Genomic DNA, 22,155 nt, shown 5'->3' with positions numbered 1-22,155 from the left:
GAGATATGTGTGACCAGTGTTGTAACTATAAACATGTGCTGAGCGATAAAGATGCCTCGCAACAGAGTTCATGTGGAGGGGGGTTATTAGGAGAAAGGCAGCATAGATAGGGGGAAGGGGAGATGGCCTCTGGGGACAGGAGAAACAAAAGAAAAGAGAGAGTCACAGAGAAAAAGAGAGAAGAGGAGAGATAGAGAGATAAGCAGAGAAACAGAGAGTGTGGCAGAAGGAGAGACAGACAGACAAAGAGAGATAGGAGGTGATCAGGGCCCTTTGAAAAGGGAATGTATTGAATGTGCCCAGGAGGAGCTCTTAATGACTGCAACTGAGGACTATCCTGTCAGGACTTGAAGAGCAGGCCAGTATAGATGCCTGACTCCTAATCAACAGGAGGTTGACAAAAGGGAGTGATCATGATAAATATGACAAAAATCAGTATAACATTCATGGAGATGTCTTATGGAAAACCATAATCTTGCCTAATTCTTACATGAAAAAAGAAAACATTTTACTTTAAAACACTAAATCTTAATGTTTATTTCAATATAGCTGACTGTAAAAAGGTCCTCTTATCCACTGTGACCCAGAGAGTAAATTTAGTTTAGCAGTAACACTAATTTTGTTTACTAATTTTTGAACTTATATGGACTCCTCAGCTTTTTAATTATTCATTCAAAACAGCACTTTTTGGTTTATTATGACACTGTTTATTCTCTATTTTTTTTGAGACAAGGGTTTCTGGTTGCCCTAGAACTAACTCTGTCCTAGAACCAGGCTGGCCTAGAACTCATAAAGATCAGTCTGCCTCTGCCCCCCAGCCCTGGAATCAAACACATGTGGTACCATACCCGGCACTGTTTACTATCTTAAGAGAAATAGCCAGATGGTGGTGGTGCAGGCCTTTAGTCCCAGAACTTGGAAGGAAGAGGCATGTGGATCTCTTTAAGTCTAGTAAAAAAGAGCTAGTTTCAGAACAGGAACCAAAGTTATTCAGAGAAACTGTTTCAAAAAAAACAGACATACATACCTACATGCATACATGTGTGTATGCATGTAGGTATGTATGTAAAATTCCCGAGTTTTGCATATGTCAATAGCTTTTATTTAGAGTTCTTGTTATTAGTTCCTTGTATGATTAATATCCAGGTTATCATCTAATTCAAATTCAAAAGGAAATTTGTTCCTATTAGTGATTGCTACCAAATACTACTACTACTAATGTATATCTTAAATTATTAACTCTCTTAAGGATTTGATGATATTCACTTAGCTAATGTATCTATGATAAATGATTAGAAACAAGAAATAAAAACCATCTAGAAAACATGAAAAATTAATTGCTAATGATTTTTTTCTCAAATAATATAACATAATTTATACATGAATAATTTTATACTTGGCTTGTAATTTTAATGAATTTTAATATTTTAAGTTTTTTTTTTGTTTGAAGTCTATTTTATTAGATATTAGGATAGCTCCACCAGCTTGTTTTTTAGTTTCATTTGATTGGAAAATTTTTTTCCCAACGCTTTATTTTATTTTATTACTATTATTACAAATTTTCACCTCCTCCCCTCCCCCTCCCCTTCCCTCTCCAGTCCAAAGAGCAATCAGGGTTCCCTGCCCTGTGGTAAGTCCAAGGACCTCCCCCCTCCATCCAGGTCTAGGAAGGTGAGGATCCAAACAGACTAGGTTCCCACAAAGCCAGTACATGGAATAGAATCAAAATCCTGTGTCTCTTTATTTGTTTTTCAAAATTAAATTAGAAGTAACACTTTTAAATGTTCAGAAATAAGCCCTTTTGTGCATTACAGAAAGATCTGGCTGAAAATTTCTAGTTAACAATCTAAAGAGACATTAACCTTAAATAGGAAAATATCTCTAAAAACATTAAATATTGCTTTGATTTTTCAAATAGTGATATATGAAATAGTCTTGTATGACCTTTAATTATTTTGGGGTTAATTATAAAAGATAAAATGGCATTCCCGTGATTAGAGAATACTAGCTCATTAATGATTGTTTAGGCAGAACATTTTATATCATACTACCTGATGATGTATTTGCATTTAAACTTACATAACTTAGCTAATCATCAGAATATCCTTAGGGAAGATGTAATATATTTTGCATTAATACAATTGCATAGGTTATATCTAACCTTTATAAATCTTAGCTTTTATAAAATGGAAAATATTTCATTTTAAATGTACCAGATGTGATTTCAGTGAGTAGTTGAAGCTTGGACCTTTAGAGCTACAGAATTCATTTAACACAAAAGTTAAAATCTAGCATTTAGTCAATCTTTAAATTAATATACTTTCAGATTTAAAGAATATATACAAAATTAATATCTTATCATGCTATAAATGAGTAAACACCCTTAGACTCTCTTTTCACAATCATCTTGTGTAAATATCCCAAGTCAATTCTGTAATTCTGTTTTTCTCTGAAACAAAACTCAATGATAGGTATGCTATTTTTTTATAGTCATCAAAAAATAAATGGAGTAAAAACATTGTACATATTCACAGTGGGTATTTCACTGATAAAGAAAAATAAAGTGATGTCATTAGCTGAACATGAAGGAATTGGAGATCATAAGTCCAGTTAAATAGTATAGACTCAAAAGAAATGTACTATGTATTTTTCCTTGTATGAGGGATTATGGTTCCAGGGTGCATAGAGAGAAACAATGAGATGGAGAGAAACATACACACACACAGACACACACACACACACAGAGAGAGAGAGAGAGAGAGAGAGAGAGAGAGAGAGAGAGAGAGAGAGAGAGAGAGAGAGAGAGGCACAGAAAGAGATAAGAATCATTAGAAAAGAGGTAAAATTTTTAGTTGTAAGAAATGGAAAGGAATGCTGTAGAGGGCAGATATGAAAGCAGAAAGGAGGGTAGTTATGAGTATGAAGTGATAAGTAAAAGATGGGGAGGTGGGATTATACAAAACACAGTATATAGTCACATGCATGTGAAAATGCAATAACGAGAGTGTTAATTTGTGTTTGTAACTTAAATTTACAAACATAAAAATATAATTAGCTACATACCAAAATACTCACTCTATATTCTAGTAAGTCTAATGTTTCTTACTTTTGCCATTGCCCAATTACTTTTTATTTTTAATTACAAATAGACTGCAGAATATAATTAATAGCAGAAATTAAAACTACCAATGAGCTGTTCTTCTAGAATCAAAGGGCTTTGTGTTTGACATTACATTAATAATGGGGAAATTCTGCTTTGTTAATTGTGCTGCATAATTTTTCTGCAAAATTACCAGGACAAGCAGGACAGAATATGATATGAGCTGCTGTCAGGCAGTCTTCTTGATATACTTATTTTGTTATTGTTTGTTCATTTTCTGCACAGACTCCTTTTATCTACTGCAGGCTGATGTGGAATTGTAGATTCTCTTGTTTGTACCACCTGAACTGCTGGAATTATTTACATGTCCCAAATGACAGCATGAACTGGAATCATTAAAAAGCTGGTGCAGATAATATTTGGCAAAGAATAGTGCTTGCATGCTAAAAAACATTGTTTTGAGCATTATAATTTTAATGCATTAGACTTGCAGTAAATTCTGGATTATCATTTTGTTTCTATAAGTTGGGTAAATAAATAAATAGGTAAAGAAAAAATTTGATGCAATTTTAACAGATGGATATAAATTCTTTGCTTCCAGTTCTCTCTGTGTGACAGTGATTTTAGAAAGTCTAGTGTTTGTTTTTAAAAGTTTTCAGATACACAGAAAAATTCTGAAGACAGGACAGATTTCTCCAAACCCTATACCATGTTAACTGAGTAGTGAAATCTTTAATTATTATTCTGTACTTAAAATTATTAATAAGACAGTACTGATGCATTATTAATTTAAATCTTTGCTTTTATTCAAACCACCCCCATTCATGATTATACAGAACACCAGCTATATTTAATCCTCACATTCTCTTATACACATCTTTATGCTATGACAATTTATCACTCTCTTTGTTTTTGAGTACTGAGCAGACTCAATAAATAGTTTGTAGACTATTTATTAAATGGGATTTATCTGCTGTCTTTTCCGATGAGGTTATGCTTATAGAATATTAGGGAAAATGGCTCTAATTGATACCATGTGAATCACTGTAACTTTTGCCCCAAATTTACTTAGTTGTACATTTCAAGATTGGGAAAACTACTTGAAGTCATTTCTTGCATTTGCTAAATAGCCCAATTTGTGAATCTACCTACGGAATCGTCAGAGCATTTAATTCTGCCTCCAAAGAGCAGTGTCCTTATCAACTAGAACGCATTGCATATAAATGGCTCATTATTCTCAGACTTAAAGTCTACACCCATCCATAATGTCACTTAGGTCATGAGATGGTTAATACCGCCAACTTAATGGGATTTGGAATCTCCTAGAAACAAACTCCTGGGCATCTTTGTATGGAGTTTACAAGAAGTTTAAATCGATGTTGGAGCCTGACATGAATATTCACAATATTATTATTCCATTGGATCTGACACTGACTACAAAGGATAAAAAGAGTTGATGAGTTGGCTCAGTGGATTAAGGGTTTGCCATACTAGTATGAAGATATGAGTTCAAATCCCTCAACCAAAGAAAACTCACATATAGTAGCAGAACATGCCTTTAATAGCAGAACTTCTGCAGCAAGATGAAATGTAAAAACATGAGACTCTCTAGAATTTCTCAGGCCAGCTATCCTACCATAGGCTGGGCAGAGCAGCAGACGTTGTATAAAGCAAGGTGGAAGGCAAGCACTGATGCACTTGTTGGTCCTCTGACCACAGCAAATGCACTCGGAGAAGCAAGTACACACAAACATACACACTCTCACATACACATGCCTACATATCAAATGCATGCACACAGAAAGGTTTTTAAGAGACTTTGAGCTGAGAACCAATATTTGTTTCAGTGTTTCCTGACTTCACATACAAAGTAGCCAAAAGCTAAATGCACTTGGTTTATGCTTTCCCCACCAAAACGGACTCAGTCTGCTCTGTGAGTCCAAGCAAACTCTTCCTTAACTTTCTTTCATCAAATATTTTATCACAGAAGTTAGAATGACTAATAAAGATCAGTATCATTGAGCTGATGCTTCCAGGAAGTTGTCCCAGACATTAGTAGTGCAGCTTCCAGAGTGTTACCACAATCTGCTTGCTTTTCATGATGTCTGTAGTCTTTCTTGTATTCAATTTTCAATTTGTAAGATTTGTGCTACAATAAATATTCTGAGGGCTTAAATAGTGCCATACACAGTCATTATAGTATCATGATAATAGAGCCTATATAGTAAACATAAATGAGAGATCAGAACAAATTACTGTCTCCAACTCTTTAGCCTTTTGGCTTTTCATGAGTTGTTCACATTTCAATATTGACTTTTCAAATCTATCTTAGATTAGATATTGATCATGCATAGGATTTTTCAGAAGAGGATTTTATTTTTATTTTTTTAATTAAGGTTATTTATTTATTTTGCATCTCAACCACAGTTTCCCCTCCTTCCACTCCTTGCCTTCCCTTCTCCCAATTCCCCTCTGCCTCACAACATCTTCTTTTTTTTTCCATTCAGAAAAGGAAAGGCCTCTCACAGATATCAAAAAAGCATGGCTTATCAGATTACAGTAAAACTAAATACTCACGAACCCTCTCCCCCTTTGTATTAAGACTAAGGGAGGCAACCAAGTATCAGCAATAGGGTTCCAAGAGCCAGATAAAGCTTTAGGGACACCTGCTGTTCCCATGATAGGAATGTCCGAAGTAGCTGAGCTACACAATTGTCACATATATTCAGAGTGCCAAGGTCAATCCCATGCAGACTCACTGGTAGTTAGTCAAGATTCTGTGAGTTCCTATGAGCCCAGGTTAGTAGTTTCTGTGCATATTGAAAACATGAAAATCAAAATAGAAGCAATAAAGAAAACACACAATGTGTGAATTTAGGAAATGGCAAATCTGGGTAGGTGCACAGGAACTGAAGATGCAAGCATAACCAACAGAATTCAGGAGAACGAAAGGATAACCTCAGGCATTGAAGATACAATAGAAGAAACAGATTCATTGGTAAAGAATATATTAGAACTAAAAACATCCTAACACAAAACACCCAGGAAATCTGGGACACCATGAAAAGAACAAATCTAAGAATAAAAAAGAATAGAAAAAAGGAAAAGAATTGCAGCTTTAAAACCCATAAAATATTTAACAAAATCATAGAAGAGATTTTCCTAACCTAACGAAGGACATGCCTATAAAGATACAAAAATCATATAAAACACCAACAGACTGGATCAGAAAGGAAAGTCTCCACATCACAAAATAATCAAAACTCTATAGAGAACAGAAAAAGAATATTAAAAGCTGGAGGAGAAAGGTCAAATAACCTACAAGAGCAGACCTGTAAGAATTATACCTGACTTCTCAACTGATACTCAAAAAACAGGAAATAATCAAACTCAGAGCTTAAATCAATAAAATAGACTAAAAAGAAAAGCACAAAGAATCAATAAAAAGGGTTGGTTCTTTGAGAAAATCAACAAGATTGAAAAATCTTTATCCAGACTAACTAAAAGGCAGAAAGAGAATATCTCATAGATTGGTGCTAGCCCCACAGTCATTAGAGAAACTTCATTTCGCAATCGGTGAAAACAGATGCAGAGAGCCACAACCAGCCATTGGTCTGAGGTCCTGCTGAAGATATGGAAAAAGAATTGTAAAAAATGGAGAGTTCAAGAACATCACAAGTAAACCCATCAAAACCGTTAACCTGGGGTCATGGAAGTTCAGAGACTGAACCTATAATCAGGGAGCCCACAAGAGACTGACCTATACCCTATGCATATGTGTGACAATTGTGCAGCTTAGTCCTTTTATAGGAGTCCTAATAGTGGAAGCAGGGTCTGTCTGACACTTCTACTGGATTTGGGGACTCTATTCCTCATCCTGAGTTGCTTTGACCTTCCTTAATACAAGGCAAAGTGCTGTGTCTTGTTTTGTAGGTATCCTTGGGAGGCCAGCAAATTTCAGAATAGAAATGTAGGAGTGGATGCAGTGAGGGAGGGGAGGCAGAATAGAGATGGTAGAAGGGGAGAAGGAGAGATGGGAAACTCTGGTAGAAATGTCAAATAAATGAATAAAATAGATAAATAAGTAAATAATTGAAAAAAATGAATAATTTTGTTAATTGGCATAGTCACTAGAAATTGGAACAGGCTTTTTTCATGGCCCTTTTTTGTTACGTTTTAATGTTTATGCTGTCATTTCAGATATTTTTCTCACAATGGAAGTTTGTTTTCTTGATTGTGATCTTTCTCTAATATTAATATATTTTTCAAAATATTGCTTTAATAACCTAATTTAGCAGCATATCACACACTTTAGAAGGTTGTAAGCTGTCATGATTTTTTTTCGGCATGTATTTCAGTTTTGTTTATGTTCATTACGTAATATATATAAAGGAAATAATATCGATAATATGTAATGTTCCCAAGTCTCCCAAATATGTGCTATGTAGAAATATGTTTTTGAGGGGAAGTAGAGATGGCTGCTTCTTTAGGGTTATAATGCCACATTGATCATTGCTGTGGTTCACATGGACACATGAACTCATATTGACTCTGGCTGCAAATATAAGACCTGTACTAAATGAAACCAGCCAAGATTCCAGCATGGATCAAGGAGGAACTCTCTAAGTGATAAACTAACAGAGGAAATATGGATAATTGATGGTGTTTTGGGGGAAGGAGAGTCACAATTATTTGGATGCTGATTTTGACAGACTGCACTTGTTCAAACATATATTTAAACCATGTACATATTGACAGTACTTAGTTGATATGGTGGATTTCACAAATAGTACATGAGTTTGGGAGGGGAAACTAGTGAGGGGTATAAGAGGGTTTAGAGGATGGGGGATGAGTTTGATAAAAATAAAATGCATTCATCTAAGAAATTTATAATTATTTTGTTTAAATTAAGAAAGAAGAAAATTATCGAACAAAAGAAAAGAAAAAGAAAATATGTTTTTGTGTTGCTAGAACATAGGAAATCTGGTGAAAGTTGATAAATAATTAGATTGGGATAAAAACAGCTAGAGACTGAATAAGTTAATTAGGTGTTTAAAACAGTATATAGAATGGAATTCACTAGGAACAGTTGCACGCACATTTGCAGAGTCTGTGGGTTCCTACCTTATTAGTATTTTTTTCATTGCTAACAAAATATCTCTTGCCTGATGTGTCATGGATAAAAAGACCCCAACCACAAATATATCAGTGCCCTTTTTATAAAAATGTAAAGGAGATTATAATGTTAATTTATTCATTCTTTCTATATCTCTAGCTACATAAACCTAGTACTTTCATATGAGGTGATGATAAATTTGAGACTCATCTTTTGTATTCCATTTCTTCTATAAATGATAAAAGAATCCTTAGAGTATATAAAGGAGACCTGATGCCCAAAAGAAATGCACTTTGAGAAACATTTCTTATTTTGGTATAATCACCAGCTGGTTCTTTCATTTTAAATTAAGATTTCCTGAGAATTTTCATAGGTGTCAGGATATAACAGTGATTCACTCACTGCTATTCCAAGATGATGGAATTATGTCATTAAATCTTGTCCAGTTTTTTTCATCCTAACTATGGGCAGGGGCAGGTGATCTGATTAAATCCTAGCTCAAGCATGGTTACACATGATGTTCTCCAAAACCAGTATGGAGTGTAATGGATGCAAGAAGGCCAAGAAAACTTACTTGAGAGAATTGCTCTTACTGCTAGAAAAAAAAAAACAGAGATTGTTTAACATAATTCTCCACAAATTTATGGAATTGTGTATTGTCAGTTTAATTTGGGAATTTGTATTACCATATTAAAGGAAAACTTTCTTTTTTCTAAAAATAAAAAAGCACAATTTTTTTTAAAGTTAAAATTTGCTTATTATTCTATTTTGTGAGTGTCTGGATGTGTGTCCTCCTTTGTGCTATTGTACACATGAAGAGGTTGCAATACAGTTTGAAGTCTGAGTTCTCTCCTTCTACTATGGTCTTCAATTATCCATGTGAGGTCATCAGGCTTGTATGTCATGTAAGCTGACCTGCTGTTCCATCTCACCCCCCATGATACATTTTTAGGACATATATTTAGCAATTAACACTAATGCTGTAAACACTTCCGAACAAAATAATAATTTCAGTATTAAGTAATTTTGAATTTGGGAACAAATTACAGCATATGGGTCTAATATTTATGGAATCATCTATTTCCATAAGACTCTACAAAGAGAAAATTCATATAAAACCTGCAGCTTTTCATCACATGCATTTAAAGAAATCTCCAGCTAGATTTTAGAATCCTGGTTGCTGACTCAGGTACCCTTCAGTGTAGAGAATCCCACAATAGGCTTTCCTAATGAGATTTTACAGTCTCCAGATGTTCTGAAAATTGCAGTAACATTAGCATGGATGAAGTTCCTTCTTGATGTTCAGTAAGACAGATGAGATGTTGGATTAAAGGCGTGGCTGGGAAATGATTACTTTACCAAGAGAAACAGCAAAGGTCTTAAAGCCAAACACACCTTGAAAAACAGATCTATCTAACTGCATAAGCCAAATCTGGGAACTTTAACTCAGAACTTCATAGATAAAGTTAAGCCTGCATGTCATTGTTGAGAACAATGAATACTGAACTGTTTAAAGTCATCCATTCACAGGAAAGCATTAACTTAGTGGACAAAACAATAAAGTGTTATTTTAGTGAGCATGGGTATTTGATATTCACTAAAATAGTGAAAAATCAGCATAAAGTAATCAAAGGGACATTAAAATCACATTAAGTTATGCAAAATAGTACTTGTAGTTATCATAAGTTTGAAACTTTGAAAATTCCACAACAATATCTGCATCATCCCTTTCAGGTTCCAAACCACTTTTCTTCATTTTAAGCTGTTGCCGTCACATCCAATGTACTGTATTAAAACAAAATTATCATGGCTGATGACTTCATAATCTTGATACACTAAAAATAATATTTCCCTTGCTTTGAGATAAATTTAATTACACAGTTTATTCGAGAGAGTAGCTGAACTTCAACTCAAGAATAGAGAGTGTGTTCTCACATTTGATCCCAAGGCTCCTGTCTCTTGATCATAGGGCCTCTTGACAGGGTCAGTCATTCGATGTTCCATTGAATATGAAATGTTTAGAAATATGACACTTTCTCAGATTCAGAATATACAGGAACTCATGTGGGGCTGCCTATATGCTGCTGACATATTATAAGCCACATCATATGGGTAAATTAATTCAGGCATTACAGTTAATTATTGAAAATATTGATCATACCTCTTCCTCCACAACCTCTCCAGCAAAGGCTATCATTGGTGTTTTTGATTTTAGCCATTCTGACAGGTGTAAGATGATATCTCAAAGTTGTTTTGATTTGCATTTCCCTGATCGCTAAGGAGGTTGAGCATGACCTTAAGTGTCTTTTGGCCATTTGAACTTCTTCTGTTGAGAATTCTCTATTTAGATCAGTGCCCCATTTTTTAATTGGGTTAATTAGCATTTTAAAGTCTAGTTTCTTGAGCTCTTTATATATTTTGGAGATCAGACCTTTGTCTGTAGCAGGGTTGGTAAAGATCTTCTCCCAGTCAGTGGGTTGCCTTTTTGTCTTAGTGACAGTGTCCTTTGCTTTACAGAAGCTTCTCAGTTTCAGGAGGTTCCATTTATTCAATGTTGCCCTTAATGTCTGTGCTGCTGGGGTTATACGTAGGAAGTGGTCTCCTGTGCCCATGTGTTGTAGAGTACTTCCCACTTTCTCTTCTATCAGGTTCAGTGTGTTCAGATTGATATTGAGGTCTTTGATCCATTTGGACTTGAGTTTTTTTGCATGGTGATAGATATGGATCTATTTTCATTTTTCTACAGGTTGATATTCAGTTCTGCCAGTACCATTTGTTGAAGATGCTTTCTTTTTTCCATTGTAAACTTTTAGCATCCAATGCTGGTGGGAATGCAAACTTGTGCAACCACTTTGGAAATCAGTGTGGCGATTTCTCAGGAAATTCGGGATCAACCTACCCCAAGACCCAGTAATATCACTCTTGGGAATATACCCAAGAGATGTCCTATCATATGACAAAAGTATTTGTTCAACTATGTTCATAGCAGCATTATTTGTAATAGCCAGAACCTGGAAACAACCTAGATGCCCTTCAATGGAAGAATGAATGAAGAAAGTGTGGAATATATGCATATTAGAGTACTACTCAGCGGAAAAAAAACAATGACATCGTGAATTTGGCAAACAAATGGATGGAAATAGAAAACACTATCCCGAGTGAGAACCTTATCTGGCGATGGATGGAGATAGAGACAGAGACCCACATTGGAGCACCGGACTGAGCTCCTAAGGTCCAAATGAGGAGCAGAAGGAGGGAGAACATGAGCAAGGAAGTCAGGACCACGAGGGGTGCACCCACCCACTGTGACAGTGGAGCTGATCTATTGGGAGCTCACCAAGGCCAGCTGGACTGTGACTGAAAAAGCATGGGATAAAACCGGACTCTCTGAACATGGTGGACAATAAAGACTGATGAGAAGTGAAGGACAATGGCACTGGGTTTCGATCCTACTCCATGAACTGGCTTTGTGGGAACCTAGCCAGTTTGGATGCTCACCGTCCTGGACCTGGATGGAGTGGGGAGGACCTTGGACTTCTCACGGGGCAGGGAATCCGGAATGCTCTACAGACTGGAGAGGGAGGGGGAATGGAGTGGGAGGATGGGGAGAGGAGTGGGGAGAGGGAGAGAAGAGTGGGGGGAGGGGAAGGAAATGGGAGGCGGAAATTTTTTCAACAAAATAAATAAATAAGAAAATATTGATCATTATTTACTTAAGAGCAGGATAATTAGCACATTGTCCTGACCTGTAATACAAAATTCTTGTCTCATGCTTAAGGTTTCAGATGTATACAGAAAGGTTGCCATTCACTAATCTCTCTTTATTCAGATGTAAGTTGATAGGAAAGCTCTTGGAACCACTCTCAGCCAATAAGAACAAGACATGGTACATAAATATAATCTTTAAAGACAATGTGGGCTCAACAAACACATTTATAAATTAAATGTTTCATAGATGCCTACTTTATTTTTCCTATCAGCAAGTTAAGTTCTTGTGTGTTACAAGTAGCAAGGCAGCAGTAGAGCCCTAATAATAGGAAACTAGGCAGGGAGATTTTACATGAAGAGCCTGCTAAATCATACCCAATTTTCTAAACATATACACATATACACCTTTTCTGTTCAAGGTTTTTAATTTGTGTTTATGATTTTTTTCTTGTTGAATGCTTTAGAGCTTTTTTTTTTTTTTTTTTTTTTTTGGTTTTTCGAGACAGGGTTTCTCTGTGGTTTTGGAGCCTGTCCTGGAACTAGCTCTGTAGACCAGGCTGGTCTCGAACTCCCAGAGATCCGCCTGTCTCTGCCTTCCGAGTGCTGGGATTAAAGGCATATGCCACCATCGCCCGGCCGAATGCTTTAGAGCTTTAAGACACAAGTTTGGTATGCTAAGGGAGCACATTTGAACTGAACTTCATCCCCAACCAAATATATGATATATCTGTTTGCCTCTCAATCTGTCTATCTATCTATCTATCTATCCATCCATCCACCCACCCATCCATCCACCCATCTATCTATCTATCTATCTATCTATCTATCTATCTATCTATCTATCTATCTATCTATCTATCTATCTATCACCTATCTATCATCTATCTATCTATCATCTATCTATCTATCTATCTATCTATCTATCTATCTATCTATCTATCTATTGAAAAAGCAGGTAGAATTTGGGGCTCACTGAATTGTCTAGGAAGTTTACAAACTTGTGATCATCCAGAATCCAAAGTATCTTAGACTTCATATTTGTTCCACCAAAGCAAGCCTGTTTTTAAGTGTCTTTCTATGTGTTTCTAATTTCTTTTTATGATTATAAAGATACAATTTGGTCTCCCTGTCTCATAGAAATCAACTCAATTTTTCTCACTTGGAGTCTTTTGACAGGGCTATCTAATCACAGAACACACTTTAAAGAGGTATACCAACTAGGTCTAGTAGACCAGGTTGTTTTGAAGGATGTGGCTAATTTAGAATTCAGAGAAAAGTTAGCATTGTTAGCATAGTTATTTTAAGTTCTCTACTTTTCTGACTTGTAGATACATTGGGTGATATAAATCATGTAAATAAACATATCAATACCATGCAACCATATTAATAAATTGTTAAGAAACAGAGTGTGTTGGTTAATTTGTAACTTCACAGAACAAAAGGAAACCCCAACTGAGAAGTTCCCTCTATCAGACTGGCCTGTGGACATGTCTGTTGTATATATATATATTGAGTGATCATTGAAGGCCTTGCTCCTTGTAGGTGTTTCTACCCCTACGCAGGTGGCCCTGGGTTGTATAAGCAATTAAGCAAAGCTAGCCATGAGAGGAAGCCAACAAACCACATTCCCTCATAGACTCTGCTTCATAGACCCAGGTTTCTGTCCAGCTTGTAATAAGTACAGGCTGCTAGCTGTAAGACAAATAAACCCATTTCAACCCCAAGTTAATTTTGTTTAGTGTTTTATCACAGCAGCAAAAATCAAAGTAGAACAAAGAATGACCACATACAAAATAGCCAAGAAAATGTTCCATTTCCAAAAATTAAATGTCTCGCTTTGTGAGGAGGGGAAATCAGTGTACTAAGTTACCAATTTTAACCTTTCAATTTTTCTCTTTTTATGACTTTCTCATTCATTGCAATTTATTCATCTCAGCAATTTCTGGGGTTTTATTGGGTAGAAAAATACCATACGCCAATGTGAGATTATTTTCCTGTTTCATTTTGATTATGAATTTTGTTATCCGAATGTAAGCAAATCTACACTGAGCCCTGTGATTTAAAGATGAATTATAAGAACTGGGAAATCAATACTTAGTAAAACAATTTAGAGAGAAACACAATAAATTTTTACATTTGAAATTAACTTGGTTGTTTGTCTCTCCTTATAAATGACTTTTGCTCAAGGCCTACTGTGCAGAGGAAGCCTTAGGGAAATTAAGTGATGCATTTCTCATTGTCTTCAAATCCATTTTCTGCCTGAATGGAGTAATCATTAAGTTTAAACCAAGGAAATCACTGGCCTATAGAAATCTCAACTGAGAAACATAGCAGAATGGCCCAGCCTCATCCAGGCTTAGAATTTTAAATCATTCACGTGTACACATTGCTGTCTGCATAAACACCTGAAACTTCATTATTTGACCTACACTCCAATAAGAATAAATTGTTTTCAGAACACAAATACTGATATATATATATATATATATATATATATATATGTATATATATATATATATATATATATCTGGAAAACAAGAATTTTTAAGTATAGCTTAACTTAAGTTTCTGCTATTATAATTACTAGAGAAGTGATCTTAGGTAGGCAGCTTAAAGTATCTACAGTGTTATTTGAAGCCATATATGGTAACATACTCTTACAGTTCAGGCTATCCAGTAAGCTGTGGGAATAAGACTTTAGTTTTTCATTTCAGTCTGGTCTGGGCCAGTAACCATACACAAAGGAAAGAAAGGCAATAAATAAAGACTTTCATAATTTATACCAGTCCTTTTGATTAATATATAGTCATGATCGCTAAAATGTTTAAATCTCTCTCTATTTCCCAGTGTCACATACTACATGATCAGTGCTCACAGCATCACTCTTCTGAATTCAAAATCTCCTGCTCATCAAATTCTAGATCTCGCCTTTAATGGATATTCAAAATCCAATGCCTGCTTTTCATGGATCCATTTTCTATGGAAAATATCCATCAAAGTCTCTGGGAAGTAGTACTTCGTTTTTTCTTTTCTTTTGTTTTCTTTCTTTTCTTTTTGTGGTGCTTTGAGACAGGATTTCTCTGGAGCTTTGGAGCCTGTCCTGAAACTAGCTCTTGTAGACCAGGGCTGGCCTCAAACTCACAAAGATCTGTCTGTCTCTGCCTCCCAAGTGCTGGGATTAAAGGCAAGCACCACGACCTCCTGACTGTACTTCTTAAGAATAATGGATTCTTCTCTATCCTGTAAGACTTAAACAGAGCATATATTCAATAAACACATAAGTTTTGAAAAGATAATAAATTTCAGACAAATAATAGCTTTAGAGTTCTTTATTTATAAGGAAGGTGAGGTACATAATTTAAAAAGACATCATTTCACATTTAAAAAGGAACTATAAATAAGGCAAGTAATATTAAATAGTGTCTATGGTTTCTGACTCATTTCCACCCACCATTCAACATGTTAGTTATTCAAAATAATATTTGTGGCAGAAGAATGGAAAAACGCACTGTTTGAAGGAGACACATGTCACCCCTCAATCATCACAGGAAGAGTTTAACTTGCTGTCCTCACCTCTCAATAACCTCTTATTCTTTTCCACTTACTAGTACAGGGTCCAACTGTGTGAGCAGAGCTGCATTTAGGAATGAAGTAGGGTGGAATGTTGACAAACATATGTTAATCCAAAGTGTTTCCCATTCCCCAGAACAACTCTTCAACTCTCTGTCCTTCCTTCTTGTTGCTGCTCAACCAGCTTGATAAGTTTTTATATAAAAGAAGATTAGAAAGTATATTCTCTCTCTACTTTACCTAGTATTCTAGTTATCAAAACTCTTTGCTAAATAAGAAATTTTAAGTAAAAGGAAGAGAAGCAAATGGAAGTAAAAGAGAAAAAAAACATGACTGAGTTTCACTTATTTGACAAATATTTAATAAGTATTTATGAGCATGGAATACCACACACATAATTCTTGGGAATTTAGTATTCCACAATGAGATAAACGTTCTAGTAATGGAGAAAAACGAAAGAAAGGATATATATATATATATATATATATATATATATATATATATATATATATGATCTATCGAATTTATCATAAGTTGGGATAATTGGCATGAATTAAGTTTATGGAGATACAGGAGTTGATCTCAAAGAACAGGTATGAGAAAAAATATTTCCAGCAGCTCCTTAATGCAGTAGATTTTGAACTTGAAATCACAGATGAAATCTCTGCCTTTATAAAGTAGTGACTTTGACTTGAGTTTGACCTCCTCCATTAAAATCATATCGAATCAATATAGTATTTTCAAAGCTTCTGGCATCACACAACAAAAGCATCAACTGTTATGCCCAGGAAATGACAAATGACAGGTAAACTTCCACTGGCATAGCTTATTTCTTAAGAAACTGACTAGGCAGTTCTGCTAGAAAAAGACCCACACCTTATGTATCTTTCTCTCTGAGTTAAAGAGACAGCACTGATTGTGTGAAATACATAGGTTCATAGAGATCAAGGACAGGAGAGAGAAGAGGGCTGCCACTGAAAAAAAATTACACTTACTTCCAGAAAGACCTCAATTCCTTGTGTTCTCATAAGAAAAATGAAGGAATGTGCCTGCCAGTGGTCTAACAAACTTAATTTTCTCTCTTTGTAGTTCTGTTTTTTCTATTTGACATTTGATCTTCCTAGGTCATTTCCTTTGCACTCTCCTTGGAGTACAGAAATGACAAGCACTGATCTCTGTTTTGGACTCAGAGTCCCCAGTTCCCCATAAGTTACAGCAAGTCACACAGGAATGATCATCCTCTTATGAGATCACCCACTCCCAAATAAATTGTTGAGCAGCTTACTTTCCCTAAGTTGTCACAATAGTAGCTTCAGAGTTTTCTGCAGAAATGAAGTATCTGAAATATAAACATTATGAAAATTATGAAGAAGAAGAAGAAGGAGGAGGAGGAGGAGGAGGAGAAAAAGAGGAAAAACAATGAGATAAATGACAGAAGAAATATGGTTTGAATACTTGTGCAAGATATTATGTGAGATAAAATGATGAAATTTTCAAATCAATTTTTTCAATATTAATCTTTTCAATTTTACTTTTGTGTTTGTAAGTACAAGTAGGTGTCGACTGTGTGTATGTGTATGCACATCACATGCCTGCAGGTATCTGTGGGGACAAAAAGGGCCATCAGTCTCCCAGAGCTTGAGCTATAGGGACCTTTGAACTACCTCTTTGTATTCTGGGAAAGGAACCTAGTTCCTCTGAAACAACAGCAAGTGCTCTCAAGGACAGATGCCCTAACTGTAGGAGGTACTCAATGCTGGCATCAAACACATGTTCCTCCCTGCTTCATTTTTTAATACTATAGGCATTAGCCCAGCCTTCCAAAGGGAACTTCTATCCATAAAAAATGCACACCATGTGAATGTTTGTTATTCCATTTTTACTCTTAAAATTTATTATATTGTTTCCACTGACTAAATGTTTACTGTGGAGTTGTGAGGTACATCAATCCAGCTGCATTCTCACAAAATTGTGGCACTGATATGATCAGATATTGCACACTCATACATATGTACAGATGCACATAACAGCCATTTATTCAAATATGCATGCAGCCCTAGATTTAATTGACAACCTTTTCTTTGATCACACCCATGCTTTTGAGTGGTTGAAGAAGTGTATAAATGCTTGTGACTGGGTGTAGATGAGTGCAAGTTTGATTACACAATGCTCATCCTTATTTGATTCATTTAATTCAGCAACTTCTGTTACCCCAGCTCTCATTTGGCCAGATTGACTTCTCATAAACTCATCTCAGAATTCATTATTTGAGTGGGGGAGGGAGAAAAATGCAACATAAAAGGAAATCGGATATACTCAGGGTTCTTTCATGCAAGAGTGCTTTTTACTATAGATTTGAAATAAACTGGTGATAATAAGTAAGAATGTTCAAAGTGTGATGAGTAAACCAATCAAATTAAATTGTAATTAAAGTCACCGTGCTAGTTGTTTATATATGAGAATTTTGGTTTTTATTCAAAACTCCTGTCTTATTGTTTATACATTATTATCAAGATAAAAAGCAATCCAAAGTTTCTGAACACTGAATTCAGCATGATTTGAACATAGGAAACAATAGTTACTTCACAAATGCCATATGATTGTGCTAGAGGTGGGCCAGCAGGCAACATATACACAAAAGCTCACAAACCTCAAAAATAGTTTAAAAAAATAATCATGGTGGCATAGTGAAAGGTAACTTACCTAATATATTCCTTTGCTTAATTTAGACCTTTTCATTCATTTAGTGATACAGTGGGTATCACTCTTGACATTGGGGGACATATAGTAATCTATTGAGTACTTTCATATCACAATCAGAGACCTGACGAAAACAGATGATGCATGGTCAGTACAAGTTAGAAATTATGATGAAAATTCTGAACGGTTCAAAATGCTTCACCTCAACAAATTCTTGAGCCCAAATTACTATTGGTGCTATGTGTGAAATATACTTTAGCATAAATTAAATATAGCAAAGACATGTAATTTTAGCCTTATTATATACACAGCTTTCAAAATAATAAAAGCTTATATCCAGAGAGGGGAAGAAGAAGATAAATTACACATTTTGAGATTTTTTTTTTTTTACTTTGCCTCTTTTTACCTCCTGTGGACTTTTCTACAGGTATTTCAGGTTTAGAAATCAGTACTGTATAAAGAACAGCTGTATGTTAGGCAGAAGCTCTGCCAATTATCATACTAAAACCAGAACTTGTGCCTAGCATCATGACATTATTTGTGGTATATTAATACCCTGTTCCTTGGTAATTTTCGTCTTAGAGGACACTTAATTATCTTAGGAGCTTCCTGTACATCTTGTAACTAAATCATGGAACTATTTATTTTCCACTGCTCTTAAGGTAAATGCTAAGATTCTTAACATATCAGGAAAGTCAAGATTTTTCATACTTACTATTGTTGCTTTTATGCACAAATATATGTGTACACTACTAATAACATATCTCTTAAAGCATATTCATTGAAATAGTATTAAAGTATATTACATCATTAATGAAGAACAATCTAGTCTCAAATACATGATCTTCCTTCCTCAGTCTCCCCAATACTGGGATTAGGTGTGTGTAACATCACCCAGCTTTATATTAAAATTTTAATTCTTTATTTATGAATTGTAGATGCTTAGCCAATAGCTCAGGCCTGTTGCTAGTTACATTTTAAATAACCCATATTTCTTGTCTATGCTTTGCCATGTGGCTTGGTCCCTTTTCTCGGTACCGCATACCCATCTTGCTTCTCTGCATCTGTTGGTGACTCCTTTCACTTCACCCTTCCTCATCCCGGCCTCTCCAGTTTGATTGACCCACCTGAACTTCCTGCCTCGTTAATGGCCAATCTTTTTTTAATTGATTTTTGCTGAGCTCTACATTTTTCTCTGCTTTCCTTCCTGCCTCTCCCCTCCCCACTTCAACCTTCCTCCAAGGTTCCCATGCTACTAATTTACTCAGGAGACACTGTCTTTTTTTATTTGCTCAAACATACATAGTTGTAAGTTTTGTAATAAAGTCTCAAACTGCTAAAATATCATCTCCAATGCAGAGATTTGCTACATGTATTATCATTGTATTCTCAGGAAGCAATTCTAGAATTAAAAATGAATTCATGAATTAATAGATGTGTCTTTACATATTATTTTCCTTCCTTGTTATTTTTACATAGATATATGGCAAAATATGTAAACTTTATGTGGAGGATTCTCACAATGACTTCAGAGCTTTGATATTTACTACACAAAGAAAAAGAGTATATCAAAAAGTGTTTTCACAATGTTTATAAGTCTTTATAACAATACCAAAGGAAAAATATGTATGGACAATGGTTTCTAACTTCTCTAAGGAAACAAAGGTGTGACTTTCCTTCCTCTAATACCCAACTGCTGACCATATTCTAGCTAGGCTATTACCTTGTTGTTTTTGATATTTTGTTTGAAACATGAGAGAAATATATGAGGTTACGCTAGGCATTTTAGATCTTTTTCCATGTGCTTCAAATATCTTCCTCATCTTCTTGCTGCATATGCTCATTCAAGTCCTTCTTAATAAGAAATTTCTATAAGCCATCATTCCACTATAAAAAATAAGTTACTGCCCCATGCACTCCTTCCATAAATTTTCCACAATCACCCAAGTTTTATGTATTTAAAATTTCATTGTACTGATTGATAGTTTATATACTGTTTCTTATTTCTTAGTTTGCCTTAGGAAATTCTTTATGTCTTATAAGATGCAATTATAAGACTTAATATTTTCCCTGGGTTTCTTTTGGAATATTTTCCATGACATAAAAAAGCAGCATCAAGGGCATAGAAAACATAATGATACAGTTTGACAGATTATGTAAATGGAGAATTGATGAATTTAAAATCAGAGAAGACTGAAACTTCTATACATATTCTATATTTCAATGTTATCTTACAAGCTAAAAAGAGTGTCTGATATACAAGTGAAAATAAGGATAGTGAAAGCAGAGTTGCCAAAGCTTAGGGTACTGGTTGTGTATCAGTTAAAACAAGGCTACAGAAGCAGAAAGGTGAAGGTTGTGCAAATTATGAAAGAACGAAGGACATCCTTCCATATGTTAATGAATTGGTGGTCTTTTCTGGAGCAATAGGAAACACAGAAAGTATTTATATCAGTGAATAAAATGGTGTACCTTTTATCTTAGGGAAATCAGTTCAGTAGCTGGAAGTAAAACGAAAGAGAAACTGGCCACTGACTAAGAATTCCAGTAGATTGTGGGTGTCAAAGTTTTTGGAGCATTTCTGAAATATCCACTGAAAGTAAATTTTTTGTTCCTTTTAGAATGTGGACTTTACCATATTTAGTATTAGAGACAGATAGATAAATTATTTCTCTTGTACTATTTTGCCACATTTAAAATGTTTAAATGGCCTTGGAAGTTTTTGTTTGTATTGATAACTCATAGTTTTAGAACTATGTATATTGCAAAGCGGGATTATATTTTATTTCATATTTAAAGTCGTGAAGAAAAAAAAAGAATAAAAAAGACCAAATATATTTAAAAATTCCATTCTGTTTAATATGCAGGTTATCAAAGGTTAAATGCATTCGTAAATAAGAGGATAAAAAGGAGACCAGTGAAATATGCATAGAAAAGGTAAGAGCAGAGCATAAGAAGGCCAATAGAAGGTCAGTATTACCATAGGAGATCTAAGCAGGGATTATAGGATGTTGTATATAGAAAAAAACAAACAAATTAAAATTCTAAGAAATGCCAGAGTAGCAAATAGGCTCATGAGAGCAAACAAATTGATGTACACACACAGGCAAACTTGAGCCAGAAGGACTTTGCACTGCACTGAATGAGAAAACATGAAAATACAAACAGTGCATAATCTCTCTTATGTTTGGAATTGATAAAAAGCCAAGTACATAAGATAAAGCATAGAAAAGTGATTACCAATATTAAGGAGCAAAGAGAAATTGGAGACAAATTGATCAAGTGATGTATAAATTATCAATGTGTAAGTGTATGAGCTCTAGAGGGCAAAACTAAAAATGGACCATGGTTTATTAATAATGTAAAACTGCAACGTGTTGAGTGAAACCGAACTTTCCTGATCACAAACATATATACACAGATACTAGGTAAATAAAGTGATGTTATGCCAGTTAGCATGATCAAAGTAATAATTTTATAGTGAGTACCTAAATTATGTGCATTCCATAATATATGAACATCACAACACTTTACATATCTTAAATATTTGTGTTCATGCATATAAATATGTATCTTTTAATTTGAATCTATACGTTTACGATATGAGTGTTGGTACATATGTACATTGGGACATATATGAAAGTTAGAGAACAACTATCTGGGGTTGATTCTTTCCTTTAATTATGTATTGTGGAAATTGTGGAAATGTTTTTTTTTAATTTATTTATTTATTAAGGATTTCTGCCTCCTCCCCGCCACCGCCTCCCATTTCCCTCCCCCTCCCCCGATCAAGTCCCCCTCCCTCATCTGCTCGAAGAGCAATCAGGGTTCCCTGACCTGAGGGAAGTCCAAGGACCGCCCACCTCCATCCAGGTCTAGTAAGGGGAGCATCCAAACTGCCTAGGCTCCCCCAAAGCCAGTACGTGCAGTAGGATCAAAAACCCATTGCCATTGTTCTTGA

This window comes from Microtus pennsylvanicus, chromosome 6 (assembly GCF_037038515.1).
Source record: "Microtus pennsylvanicus isolate mMicPen1 chromosome 6, mMicPen1.hap1, whole genome shotgun sequence".
Taxonomy (NCBI): domain Eukaryota; kingdom Metazoa; phylum Chordata; class Mammalia; order Rodentia; family Cricetidae; genus Microtus; species Microtus pennsylvanicus.
The sequence above is the reverse complement of the archived record's forward strand: the minus strand, read 5'-3'. Positions refer to the sequence as shown.